Genomic DNA, 13,468 nt, shown 5'->3' on the forward strand with positions numbered 1-13,468 from the left:
GTTTAAGGCTGCACAGCTCCCTTTGACCCGCTCTGTCCCTTGGAGATTGTGGTGACCAACCATGAAAATCCACGTGGTTTCTGCTCCTCTTTGCCAGGGGAAGGGAAAATAAAGGAGTTTTTGTGGGATTTCTGCACATTGCAACCTGGGGCTGTAGCAGGAGAAAACAGGGACGATGGATAGAAAAGGAGGAGCCCTAAGCTATAAATTAATTAAGGCACATGAGCAAAGTTTAGCTCCCTGCCTCTCCCATTTTTTGGTGCTGTGGCTTGTGCTGTGTTTCCCTGGCTGCATCCCCAGAAGGTGAGGAGCCCTTGTCCCACTCTGAGCTGTCCCTGAGGAATGAAGTGACTTTGTGAGGACAAGCCAAGCCCTGGAGCAGGTCAGAATTGCTCCTCCAGGAGCTGCACGCTCTCTTTCTTGTGCAGTTTGACTTTTTGCTTCTTCTCCATCCCCTGGGGAGGATGCCAGCTTTTCCTGGCTCCCGGTGGGTGTGGAGGTGTGGGAGATGCTGAGCAAGGGGGGGATCTGAGGGTGACTTGTGCAATCACACATCAGCAGAGGCTGAAGATCCCTTGGGAGGTGCAGATGCCACCAGCTCCCCATGCCAGGGTGTTTATCAGGGAGGTTTTCTTTCCTATCCACCTGGAATTCTTCTGGCTACATCTTGTCCTTCCGTGGCGTGTTTTTGGGATGTCTGTGAGCAGCACAAAGCAGCACAGCTTCCCCCAGCCCCTCCCCACACTCGCTCCCATCACCCTGACCATGAATGACACTCCACATCCTCATCCCTGGCAGGTGCCACCAGCGGCTGGGTCCTGTCAGTGGCACAGGGGGTGACAGGGTAGCACCGGCTGCTCCACACACAGCAGCCAGGACAGTGGTGAGGTGACAGGACCCTGTTTTCTGAGCACCCAGAGTCCCCATTTCCCCAGAGATCAGGTCTGTTTCTGCACAGCAAGGATCGAGGGAGCTCAGCTCAGGCTGTGTTCCTGCTTTGTGCTGTTATCTCGACCCTTTTTCACACCCTTTTAAACCGGCCCGGAGCTGTGCAAGTGGGATTGGTGTGAAACACAGGGCAGGGGGCAGCGAGCCCCCGATGGGCTGAAAATGGGCAAAATCACGGGGAAACAGCCCCGAAATGGGGCTCGGCATCACTTCCAGCCCAGCCCTGAGCACCTTTGGGTGCTTCCATCCCTTCTCTGCGCCACCCTCCGGGTCGAGGCAGGGCTGATCCCTACCACGACCCCAAATCCTGTTCCCTACCGCAGGGAACACCCGCCGCGCATCCGGAAGCCTCCGCTTGGGAAACCTGAATCCGCTTGAAACATGAAGCCGAGCCAAATTCTTCCAGGCGCGTTTTTATCTTTTTTTTTTTTCTTTTTTTCCTGCCGGTGACAATGGCTTTGCTCAGGGCTCTGCCCAGCCCTTTCCTCCGCTGTGCCAGACAGAAATAACCGGCTTGGCTAAGGAATGAATGCCCCCGTTTCCTTCCCGGCCGTGTCTCCGCTCGCAGCCCCGCGGAGGAGCCGCTCTCCGGAGCCGTGTGCGGGCACGGCCGATGTCTCTGTGAGCCGCTGCTCTGTGCAGCTCTGCCCGGTGCCCCGGGGCTCTCCGCAGCCCCGGCAGCGGCGCTTTGCTCGCTTTGCTCGCTTTGCTCCTTCCCCGCCTGCCCCGGCAGCGCCCCGGGGAGATGCGAGCCAGCGCCGGCTCTGCGCCTCCCACCCAAATCACAGCAAGCCGATAATAAAAAGCCGTGCTGGAGAAGGGAGAGGGGGGAAAGATGATGCCCCGGGCGTCGCAAAGCAATCCCTCGTGTAGACACAGCCTCGCTTGATAGCGCGGCCGCTCCTGGGAGATCCCCCAGGAAAGGGGAGACCACCAGGTCCAGCAGCCTGTGCTGAGCTCGGAGCCCCCGGGCTGTGTCAGGGACCCCCGGGCTGCTTTGGGTGGGTGTTTAGGCTCATCCCAGATGCCACAAGCCCTTAGTTCTGCCGTGCCCCGGGCAGGGCTGGCGGCCCCCGGGATGCTCCGGCTGCCGGAGGATGCGGCGCTCGGGAGGAGCCGCTCGCCGCTCCCGCAGCCGCTTCTCCCGGGGCATCCAGAGCAAGGCCGCCTCTCTCGGGGCTTTGCTGCATGCTTGGTTTGGCTTGATGGGAGGTGGTGCAGAATCCCCGGACAAAGCGCTTTCCGTGCTGCGGGGCCGCAGGGACGCGGGTGAGATCAGCCGGAGCTTCAGCGCCCGCTTGGATGGAGCCGGGGGTTTGCAGAGGATGCAGGCGGCGTGTGCGGGGGAGAGCGGGGCTGCTGGAGCCTGAGACATCCCTGCCCTGGCCATGGAGACCTGCCCGGCATCCCGGTGTGAGGTGAGGAGCTCCAGCCGGGGAGCAAAGCCCTGCCGGGAATCCCCATGGACCGCGTGCCGCCGGGATTTTGGGAGAAGGGAGGACTGCTGTCCCCTCTCCTTCGGCCCAGCCTGGGAGATGAGCCGGGGCTGGTGTTTCTGTGGGTGGGAACCACAGCAAAAGGAGCAGAGCTGGGGTCAAGCCCTGCCTGCGGGCCCTGCTCGGCTCTTGGGGCTGCTGGAGGGTTTGGCCGAGGCTGCTTCTGCCTGGAGGTCGGGGAAAACTCCGGTGGCAAATGCAGGGTTTGATCTCCTGTGCCCATCCTCAAGGTCAGCGTGAGTGTTGGGGCTCCTGAAGCTGCTGTGTGGGATAACCCAGCTCCTGGTGGTTACAGCACAGAGGGATACCCTGGAAAACAGGAAGGGCCAGCTCAGAGGTTCAGCTTTCTGCAAGAAATTCCGTGTCTAAGGGCAAACACACGCGAGGTTTTGTGCGCTGGCCAGGACATGTGTGGGTGTGGAGCTCCTTTATTTATTCCTCTGTGTGGAGCTGTAGAGAATGCTGGGCTCCAGGACAGCTTTGTTGAATGGAGACGAGAGATCTCTGAAGGCTGCTCTTGGAATATCAGGTTTATTAGGGATGGTGGAAGGTCTTGCTTGGAGCTGCCAGGCGCAGCACATGGCAAGGCCTGAGGGGATGGGGGGGGAGAGACAAGGGGTAGAGAGGATGCTCCAGGAGAGGGTGGAAGATCCAAGACAGCGGGGATTCCAAGAGAGGGGAGTTCCAAGAGAAGGGAAGATCCAAGAGAGGGGAAGATCTAAGAGAGGGGAAGATCCAAGAGAGAGGAAGATCCAAGAGAGGGGAAGTTCCAAGAGAGAGGAAGATCCAAGAGAGGGGAAGTTCCAAGAGAGCATCTGGCCTCTTGGAGACCCCTTATCAGGGGGCTTCAAGGTGGGCTGGAACAAGACTTGGGCCAATGGGGTCACAGACACCTGATGCTTCAGGGGAGGGTTTCAGGTGTGGGATGAAGCACACATTTTGGGGGTTGAGATGGAACAGTCCATTTGACTTTTGGACCTATCTGTAGGTAAGGGTGTTGTCCAGCCAGTAAGGGGGATTGCTTTCATCCTGGCTGTACTATTGTGAATCTTTTGCCAGGCAATCATATTTATCCATCCTTTCCAACACGGAGCTCTCCCGGAGATCCCAAGGTGGGAGGATGAGGATGGGGATGGGGATGAAGAGGAAGCTCAGCTCCGAGCAGCTGCTTTCTCTCAATCCTTCTCCCTGCTCATCTCCCTCCCTCCCGGATCTCGTGGCTGCAGAGCCTCCTGGCACTTTTTTTAGCCATTCCAGAGGATCTGGATAGCTCCAGCGAGGGCGAGCTCTGATTTATAGGAGTGTTTTTATGGTGTTTGTGTTGGCAGGCTGCAGTTTATGTACGGTTTGAAACGTTCTCTGAAGCCCTTTTATCGTTGAAAAACAACAGAGCGCTGATGAAAAGTCCTGTGCTAATTGCAGAGGGCTTGATTCAGGGCTGCAAAATGCCTGGCTCCTGCTTGGCTCCCAGGGGCTGCTGCTGCCTGCAGCTCCCCTGGGGAAGGAGAGAGGATTTCAGCCGTCAGCAGGGTGGGATCCATCCAGGTTGGGCCGTTTGGCCAGCGAAGGTCACATCTGGCATGGAGAGGGACAGATCGTGGTGCCTTGGGCTCCTGTCCCTGCTCACAGCCTGGCAGAACGAGGTGATCAGCAGATGCAAGAGGCTTCAGTTTGGGAAAAAAAGCAGTTGTGGTATTCTTTTATGACTGAGATGTGGGGCAACACCTTGTGCTGGTGTGGAAACGCAGCTCAGTTCCATCCCAGTACTCCTCTCCCCATGTCTTTGTAGGATCTCAGTGTCCCAGCTGAGGTTTTAGTGAAATCAGTGTCTTGGTGAGATCCCAGCATCACCTGTGGGATTTGGAGTGATTGAACCTCACCAGCCCCTCACAAGAAGCAACCTCCTGCTCTTAATTTTCCACTGGACTATCCCTCTCCCATTAGTCCTGCAGAATAATTCTGAGAGCAGGGAACTTTTTCAGGTGCCAGCAATTGGTGATCTTGGAGCATAGGGAAGGAATTTACCCACCTGCCATATGAAACCTACTTTAAAATCAGCTCCTGATCCCTCCAGTCATGTCCCCCTTCCCTTCTCCAGCATCACAGGTGCTAAGGAGACGTGGGGGACCCATGGGGTGTGAGCAGCACCTTGGTGTGGGATGGGGAACTCTTAAGGGCAGTTTAAAATGTAAAACAGCAGGAAAGAGTTGCAGGGGGATGCCACATCTTGGGCTCTCTTGGTTTCCTGAGAGCAGGTGGTGAAATCTAGAGGAGTGGAGAGAAGAGCTGGAAACGGATTTGAGTCCCAGACCAGCCCCTGGATGTCAGGCAGGTCACAGAATCCCAGAATGGGTTGGAAGGGCCATGGGCAGGGACACCTTCCCCTGTCCCAGGCTGCTCCAAGCCCCATCCAACCTGGCCCTGGACACTTCCAGGGATCCAGGGGCAGCCACAGCTCCTCTGGGCACCCTCTGCTCAGCTCCAAGGAGGACTGACCACCCAAGTTTAGAAATAAAACCCCACCCAAGTGCCTTAAAACCGGTCTTGGAGGATGCCACAGAGATTTTATCCTTTTGAGGATACCATGGCACATGGTCCTGCCTCCGCATCAGCCCACAGTTGCTCCATACCCCTGCAACCCTTATCCCAGAAACATCTACTGGGACTCCCTGCCAGGCAAAAGGGCACTTTACTGCAGGCCAGCTGTTTAGGAAAAGTCCTGACTGGCATTAGGCACGCCAGCAGATGTGTCCTGCTGGGTGGATCCTAATAAGAAGGGAGGGAAGGACAGGCACGGCATTACAAGCACATCTACGTGCCTCTAGTCTAGTCACACATACAAGAAAAATTTAAGGAATTTAGTTCAAAGTGTTTGAGTGAGGCAAAGAACCGTCTATTTTAAGAGATTTCTGATATCTCTCACCCTGCACTGAACCACACAGAGTCTAAAAGAGGAGGGAAAAAAAAAAAAACAAAACTACAAAACCAACAAAACCCCTCACTTCTGCTACTGGCAGTAAAATTTTGGCTGACACATGTGAGCCTCTATTAACCCGTGGCCCTGTGAACGTGCTGCTCAGGGACAAACCTTACAGTAGGAGAGACCATCCTGCTGTTATTCCTTGTAAATGGGAAGCTTCCAAAAAACCAGCCAAAACAAATATTTGGAGGAAAGGCAGGGGCTGCCTGGAGGGAGCACTCGGGCAGGAATGCTCCTGCCACTGGGCAGGAGGTGACATCATCCAGATTCCTTCGCTGAGGAATGCAGGATTTGGTCTTCCCTGCCAGTAATTGCTTTTCAAAAACAGATCTGCCCAGGGAAGCAGATTTCACCCAGCCCCTTCCATTGCACGGCAGAGAGGCTGAATGTTCCCAAATCCCCTTCTTGTCCCCAGTTTAACGGGGACATTGTGTGGACAGGCAGGGTAAAACTGGTCATCTCCTAAACCACAAGTGAAAGCACCCAAAATTCCAAAGGTGGGAGCTGGACAGAAATCTGGGCAGGGAGAGCTGGTGGGACAGCAATGACTTCTTGGGGGTGGCCAGGATGGGGCAGGGGATGGGCTGGGGGTGTGTGTGGACTTCTGTTCTGGGCAGACTTTGCTGAGAGCTGCAGGAGGAGCCCATGGTCACCTCCGTGGTGACCCCATTTCTCAGTCCTGTGAAGCCCAGTGACCACATCAGCTGTTTTTGAATGTAGAACTTCAGTGGTGATTGGAGAGTGTTAGTCTTTGTAGATCCCTTCCAATTTGGGTGTTCTGTGCTGGAATAGGCTCATGTGGCTTGATCCAGGGCAGGGATTGTCCCCCTGTGCTGGCACTGCTGGGACACCTTGAATTCTGTGTCCATGTTTGGGTTCCTCACGACAGGAAGGACATTGAGGGGATGGAGCACCAGGAGAGGCTGAGGGAGCTCAGCCTGGAGAAAAGGAGGCTCAAGGGGGACCTTGTGGCTCTGCACAGCTCCTGACAGGAGGGGACAGCCAGGGGGTCGGACTCTGCTCCAGGAACAGGGACAGGAGGAGAGGGAACAGCCTCAAGTGGCACCAGGTGAGGTGTAGGTTGAAAATTTCTTCCCTGAAAAGCTGGTCAGGCATTGGAAGGGGCTGCCCAGGGCAGTGGTGGAGTCACCATCCCTGGAAGTGTTCACACACACGTTGATGTGGCACCTGGGGCTGTGGTTTCAGGTGAACACAGCAGTGCTGGGTTGATGGTTAGACTTGATGATCTTAGAGCTCATTTCCAACCTTAATATCCCTTAATGATTTAGTCTGGTAGGGCTAATCCAGCCAGGCCATCCCTCCATGAATCTTTAGGCTTCTCCTTTGGCTTGAACACCCCACATCCCACCTCCAGTCCCTTGAGCTTGCAGCCCTCCACCCCAGGCTCCACAAACACCTCTGGAAATGGATGTCATCAGCCCTTCAGCAGCAGCAGAGGGGTCAGTTCCTGTGGGATGGAGGCTGCTGCCGTCATTTCAATAGGTGGAACTAGGTGTAGTTCAGCTGCCCCCGTTACCAGTCCAGCGGGGTGATTTAGTGCCTGGAAAGGCCTGAAATATTTTGCTCCCAGTGGCTGACAGAGGACGGCTGGCAGGAAACGAGTGCGCCGCGCTCCAAGGCAGGGCAGGTCTTGCTGGTTCTCTAATTTTCCACCAGGTTTTGGAAATTCTTGGCAATGAAATGGAGAGCAGAAGAGAAGGGCCTCGGCCAAAGGAGAAATCCCACTTGGTCAGCGGGATTTTTGGGAAGGGTGGAGTGAGGAGATCTGAATGGGCAGCAGCAGGACAAGGGCTGGATCTGCTCTGCTGAGGTTGCTGGGATGTGGGGTCGGGTGTGCCAGGAGAAGGCCTGCTCACTTTTGGGGCCAGCAGCCCCCCCAAAAAAGTGGGGCTGGACACAAAGAGGGGTCTGGGGTCATGGCAGGGTGATGATAATGGGATTTTGTCATGGCAGAAGAGGCACATCCATGCAGGAGGTAATGATGCAGCTGGTTTGGATCAGGTCCCACATGGGACAGGGTGACAATGCCATGGGACAAACCTTCTGTGGGACATCCTGGGCTTGGTTTGGGTGTTGTCCCCCACCAGGCAAATCCCTTCCCTCATCATATCTCAGCCACCCTCCACCCCAGGGCTGTGTTTGGTTTGCAGGACTCTCACAGCTCAAGAGAAGACAAAAACAATATTTCCCTTGTTCTCTTTGGGAGAGGAGAAAATCACAGAATCCGATGGCATGGGCTGGAAGGGACATTAAAGATCCTCTGGTTCCCAGAAGGAGAACGCAGGCACCCACATGCTGAGCAAGCTCTCCACCACTGGGGCTAACCCCCTGTGGGATTCCACAGGGGTGGAATAGGGAATAAAAGGTGTGAAATAGGGATCTCATGCTCATTTCTGCCTGGAGTCACCCTAGAGGCAGCACAGAGCCGGCCAAGCAGCACTGCCACGAGCTCCAGAGGAGTCAAGGCAGGCTCCAAGGCTTTGAGGTCAGTAAGGACCAAAAAGCAGCCAGGAAAAAAGATGACAGTGGATGCAGATCTGCTTTTAAATGACACAAGGAAGCTCAGAGGCTCCATGTTCATCACAGGTGCCTCCAGTCAGGTGTGGGACTGCTCCTCTGGCTCCAGGCCCCCCAGCAGGACACGATTTGGGGGTTTGGTTCATGTTAAGTTGTTTCCTCAAGGTTCCCAGAAACACAGAGGGTGGTGTGGTTTCTCAATTATTTCTGTCTGGAGGCTGAAGGAAGGATGACTTGTAGAGGAAGGGAGGGAAAGAACCAGAGATGGAAAGACTGAATTTTCAAGAAAAGCCTCCCACCACTTCATCTTCTTTCCTCAGCTTCTGGTAATGGCCAGGGTGAGTGATTGCAGCTTTTCACTCCAGAAAATTCTCAGGGGGTTTCCTGGGATATTGAAATGTGGTGGGCTGGGTGCCCAGCCAGTGACCACCACAGCAAAGAGGATGGACACCAGCTGAGCAGCAACGAACTGAGACATGTCCCAGAAGCTGCCTGGAGGTCAGAGACTCTGGCTTGGCATTTTTAAGGTCTGTTTATCACTGAGTGAAGGAGGATCTAGTTGTTTTGCTTTTTTGGTTTTTTTTTTTTTTTCATAAATACCCTCTTTCCACAGCATTTTCCGTGTTCATTTGCCTCTTTAAACTTAGCAGAGGAGGCTGAACCAGCCCTGGGCTGGCAGAAAGTGTGGAAGAAATGTGAGCACCAGCCTGGGAGCCTGGGAAGGGGCGTGCTGCATGTCCTGGAGGGATTTTAGTATTATTGTGAATTAAACCATGACTGCAACACCCTCTGTGTCCCATCCCCAGCCTCATCCTGGAACTTCAGGCATGCCTGCCTGGGAGACAGACAAATTAACCAGGAGTACCTGCCCTGGCAGCGGGAGCTCCCCTCTTCCCAGGTTTGCTGTCAGCAGGGCAGGGCTCACCTGAATTGTTTTTTCTTTAGCAAAACCTGCACCCACAGGCCTGGTGCTCCCTTGGGAAGGTCTCTGCATTCAGGACCAACCTGGAAACAAAGACAGATCCCTCATCTCATCGTGGATCAGCCCTGAGCACTGCGGCGTTGCTGGCTCAGGCCCACAGCCACGAGCTGCAGTGTCCCCTGTGTAACAGGCATGGAAGGGCTGTCCTCCTCCTCTTCCTCCTCCATATTCCTGCCTTCCCCTTCCTCCCCAGCATGCTCATTCATGAAAAATCCCAGTTGGACGGACGTGCGGAGAGGAATTGATGTTGGCGCGTTTTTTCCCCGCGCGTCGGCCAAGGGAGGTCGTAGGCCTGGAGGGATTTAATCTTTGTTTTCGCAGCTGGATTCTCTATTATCCTTTCTTCTCTCCAGCTTTTTATTGCTGCTCAGTCCCTGGTGCAACCTGTTGGGAAGCAGTGTGCTCGTGTGGAGCACAGGCTGCTGTGGCTGCCCGAGGGGCAGCCAGGGGTGCTGTCCCCCCTGGGACTGGTGACCTGGACAGGATGAGGAGCAATGGCCATAAACAAAAACACAATGAGTTCCAGCTCAACACGAGGAAAAACTTCTTCCCATGGGGGATGGCAGAGCTCTGGAACAGCTTCCTAGGGAGGGTGTGGAGTCTCCCTGCCTGGGGACACCCCAACCCCACCTGGATGAGTTCCTGTGTCACCTGCTCCAGGTGTCCCTGCCTTGTCAGAGGGGTTGGACTGGGTGATCTCCAGAGGTCCCTTCCCACCGCACCACTTGTAGGGCTCTGTGATTCCACGAGCTCCACAGCCCCACGTGCTCACCGAGGATTGAGGCAGGAAGGGATTACGTGCTCCTGCAGGGGGACCACGCAATGGATCTGTCTGGGGACGGAGGGAGGTGCCATCCTGTCGGTGCTGCGATCCCCAACGCGGGAAGAATGGTGATGTGCAGGACTTGGTGGTATCAGAAGGTTAATTAATGACTTTATTAAATGATATTATACTATATTACACTAACTAACAAGAACAATCACTAACTAGAAAACCTGTGACTCTCTGCCGAGAGTCCCGACACAGCTGAGACCTAATTGGTCAATCAATCCAAAACACCATCACCAGTGCCCAGCTGAGAAATCACCTTGGGTAACCAATCTCCATAACACATTCCACATGTGCACAGCAAGGAGCAGCAGCAGCAGCGAGGTAAGAATTGGTTTGATTCTCTTTTCTCTGCTTCTCTCAGGAGCAATCCTGAGAAAGCCAAGTCTCTCTCTGTTCAGAGGACATGTGAATACTATCACCATCCCATAATAGTCCCCTGAGGACACTTGGCTGCAGCCCAGATCTCCTGGCTCCTTTTATCCTGGCACACAGGCCACACCAAGCTGGTCCCACCATCTTGGTCCATCCCTTGGTAGGACAGGGCAGGGAGCAAGGCTGGGAACATCTGCCTTGGCCTGGAGCATCATGGTATCACATCAAACCCTTGGGATCATGGTCCCAGACTGGGGACACCATGACTTTGGGGAATGCTCCAGGGTTTGGTGAAGGTGGGCAATGGATTGGTGGTGTGGTGTAGGGTTTGGGAGTGTTGGGTCGTTTTTCATGGTGCTGGTGTAGGTTTGGTGGTGTAGGGTTTGGTGCTGCTGGTGTAGGTTTGGTGGTGTAGGTTTGGGGATGCTGGTGTAGGTTTGGGGATGCTGGTGTAGGGTTTGGGGATGCTGGTGTAGGGTTTGGTGCTGCTGGTGTAGGTTTGGGGATGCTGGTGTAGGTTTGGGGATGCTGGTGTAGGGTTTGGGGATGCTGGTGTAGGGTTTGGGGATGCTGGTGTAGGGTTTGGTGCTGCTGGTGTAGGTTTGGGGATGCTGGTGTAGGTTTGGTGGTGTGGTGTGGGTTTAGAGGGAGTAGGGTAGAATTTGTGGTGCTGGTACAGGGTTGGTGGTGCTAGTATAGGTTTAGTGGGGCCAGCATCATTCTGGCTGCTGCTGGGGGTCACCTCTCCAAGCCACCTCTCCCCCAGGCACCATCTGTGTTTCAGAGCAGTGATCTGTACATATTTATTTAAATGCCCAATTGAAATACATAAGTGCTGTCACCAATGATAATGAGACCTGGTGTAACATCTCCCGCTATGTCAGGGGTGAGGAGTGACCATAATTACCCACTCTGAGCACAAACCTACAAAGCTCTGTGCTGGATTGTGCTGACAGCTCATTTCCATCCTCTTTTGGATGTTCGTTTGTTCAGTTTTTAAACTAAATGCAATGAAAGAATGCATCTTTGTGCAAATGATAAACCTGGTTTTAAAACTGTGTTGAGACAGATGTGACAAAATTGGAACAAATTAAAACCACCATCTTATTTCCTTACTGATTCTTGTTGGAATTGGGCTTTTGAGATGATGGAATTTCCCATCTGAAAACCAAAAATGTTTGAGCACCACAAGCGAGAGCAAGATGTGAAGCAGCAATTTTAGTTCTTATGTTTTTCCTCTTGGATTAACTTCACAGAACTTTTTTCTGTGGTGGGATGCAGGACTCATCCTCACCTTTGGTGGCTGTGGGTGGTGCCCACTTTGAAAGGGATTTGTGATGGAAAGCGTGGCAAAGGCGCTGCTAAAAAGGAATACTGGGATTTGGAAAACATTCTTTCCCCTTTTGCGTAGACTAAAACTCCACGGAACTGTGTTATAATTCTTATTTGGCAGTAATTTGGTGGCAGTTATGAACAAAAAGGGATCTGGGGGCTCGGTCAGTGAGCGACAGAGTCCTGAGGGGACAGAGGGACCCTGATCCCCTCCAGCCCTGCAGGCTTTGGGGATGACCAGACGCGGTGTCCCTTCTTGGCACGGGCACCCGGGGCTGTCCAGATGTCAGGCAGGACCTCTGACCTCTGTGGCGTCAGCGGGTGGGGACCACCTATGTAAACATGTCCAGGAAGGTTCCTGTCCCTGTTTCTGTCCCTCTTCCACCCCGTGCTCGCCTTCGGGTCCGACCCTGCTCGGATCGGCGCCGGCAGCGCTCGCCGATGCTCCAGCCCGGAGCTCTGGGAGGTACCGTGCTGCTCGCCCAGCCCTGGGCTCTCCTCTGGGCACTGCTCTCTCATCCTCCTCTTTGCATGCAAATCTGGCTGTGTAATTGAGTCTGTGCCTAATTACCTAAGGGCTTACTAAATATTTGCTGGTGGTGTCGGTGTAATGAATTATCTCGCTGAGCAGAGTAGGGACCTGCCCCGGTGGTGCTGGGAACCCGGCCAGGAGGGTAGGAAAGCACTTGTGGAAATAATATTTCCTATTTTTCCTTATTTTCTGTTGTGTCTGTTATCTAAGAACAGCTTGGCAAGATCGCATCCAACCCATTTGCTGCCTTATTTTTCGTGCTGAAGTCTCTGTCTCCCCTTTTAACTCTGTTTAGGTCTAATTAGGAATGAGGAAATGGGCCACAAAGTCACATCTAATTGTCTTGGACTATTGCTTTGGCATTTTCCTTCTTGTCTTCATAGAATCCCAGAATTGTTTGGGTGGGAAGAGACCTTAAAGATCACCTCATTCCAACCCCCTGCCAGGGACACCTTCCACTCCCCCAGGCTGCTCCAAGCCCCATCCAGCTTTTTCTGGAACAGCTCCAGGGATGGATGGGGTGGGCACAGCCTCTCTGGGCATCTTCTTGTTGTCTTCAATGTAATTTTAAAGTTGAGGTTGAATTTCTTTACCATAAAGATTTCATTACCATAAAGAAAATCTGGTGTTCAGGGCTGAGTTTTGGTGATTTGGGGTGGCAAGTGTGGAGCAGATTTATGTGGGGAGGGCACAGGGATGGGTTTATATGGTGGAGAGAAGGGTTTGACAGCTGTTCCCAGCCCTTGTCCCTGTTTGCACAACACTTGGATCAAGGAGCAGCCTCACTGTTATGCTCTGTCTGACCTGACAAGTCAGAGGCTTCTCCAAAGCCAAAAGATTGGGAAATAGATGAAATAGATATCCCAGCAATGAGTGCTGGAATCTACAGCAAGGTTTGGTTTTTCAGATATGATGGTTTGGGTTAAATTTTGTCTTATCTCACAAATTCCTGCTGCCTGAGCTTCACCTCAGCTGCTGCAAGCAGAACCCTTGAGGTGGGTGATGGGTTTGGGAGAGCAGAGGAGGGTCACCAGGGTGACCAGAGGGATGGAGAACCTCTCCTGTGGGGAAAGGCTGGCAGAACTGGGATTGTTCAGCCTGGAGAAGAGAAGGCTTCAAGGTGACCTTTCCTGTGGCTAAAGGGGCCACAAGAGAGCTGGAGGGGAATTTTAGGCAAGGATGGAGGGACAGGACAAGGGGGAATGGCTTTAAATTGATAGAAGGTAGCTTTAGATGAGATATGAGGAATAAATTCTTCCTAGTGAGGGTGGGCAGGCCCTGGCACAGGGTGCCCAGAGAAGCTGTGGCTGCCCCTGGATCCCTGGAAGTGTCCAAGGCCAGGTTGGATGGAGCTTGGAGCAGCCTGGGATGGTGGAAGGTGTCCCTGACATGGCAGGGAGTTGGAACAAGATGGGCTTTAGGACCCCTTCCATCCCAAACCATTCTGGGATTCTGG

At 53.8% G+C, this 13,468-nt stretch overlaps 1 protein-coding gene across 4 annotated transcripts in view; it reads left to right on the top strand.

The window, feature by feature from the left end:
• The window catches only part of GJC2 (gap junction protein gamma 2), a 41,913-nt gene that overhangs the window by 5,739 nt on the left and 22,706 nt on the right, over positions 1–13,468 (top strand). Inside the window, exon 1 of one of the 4 annotated variants that reach the window (XM_077789894.2) lies at positions 2,104–2,366. The exons of 2 other annotated variants lie outside the window; for them this stretch is intronic. The gene's annotated coding sequence lies outside the window, so the exon portion shown is untranslated. Of the gene's footprint in view, positions 1–2,103; positions 2,367–11,698; positions 11,947–13,468 lie in introns of those variants that run through there. One more of the 4 variants, XM_085562278.1, reaches the window with a different exon arrangement.

The sequence above is a fragment of the Lonchura striata genome, chromosome 2 (assembly GCF_050655825.1).
Source record: "Lonchura striata isolate lonStrDom1 chromosome 2, ASM5065582v1, whole genome shotgun sequence".
NCBI classification, from domain to species: domain Eukaryota; kingdom Metazoa; phylum Chordata; class Aves; order Passeriformes; family Estrildidae; genus Lonchura; species Lonchura striata.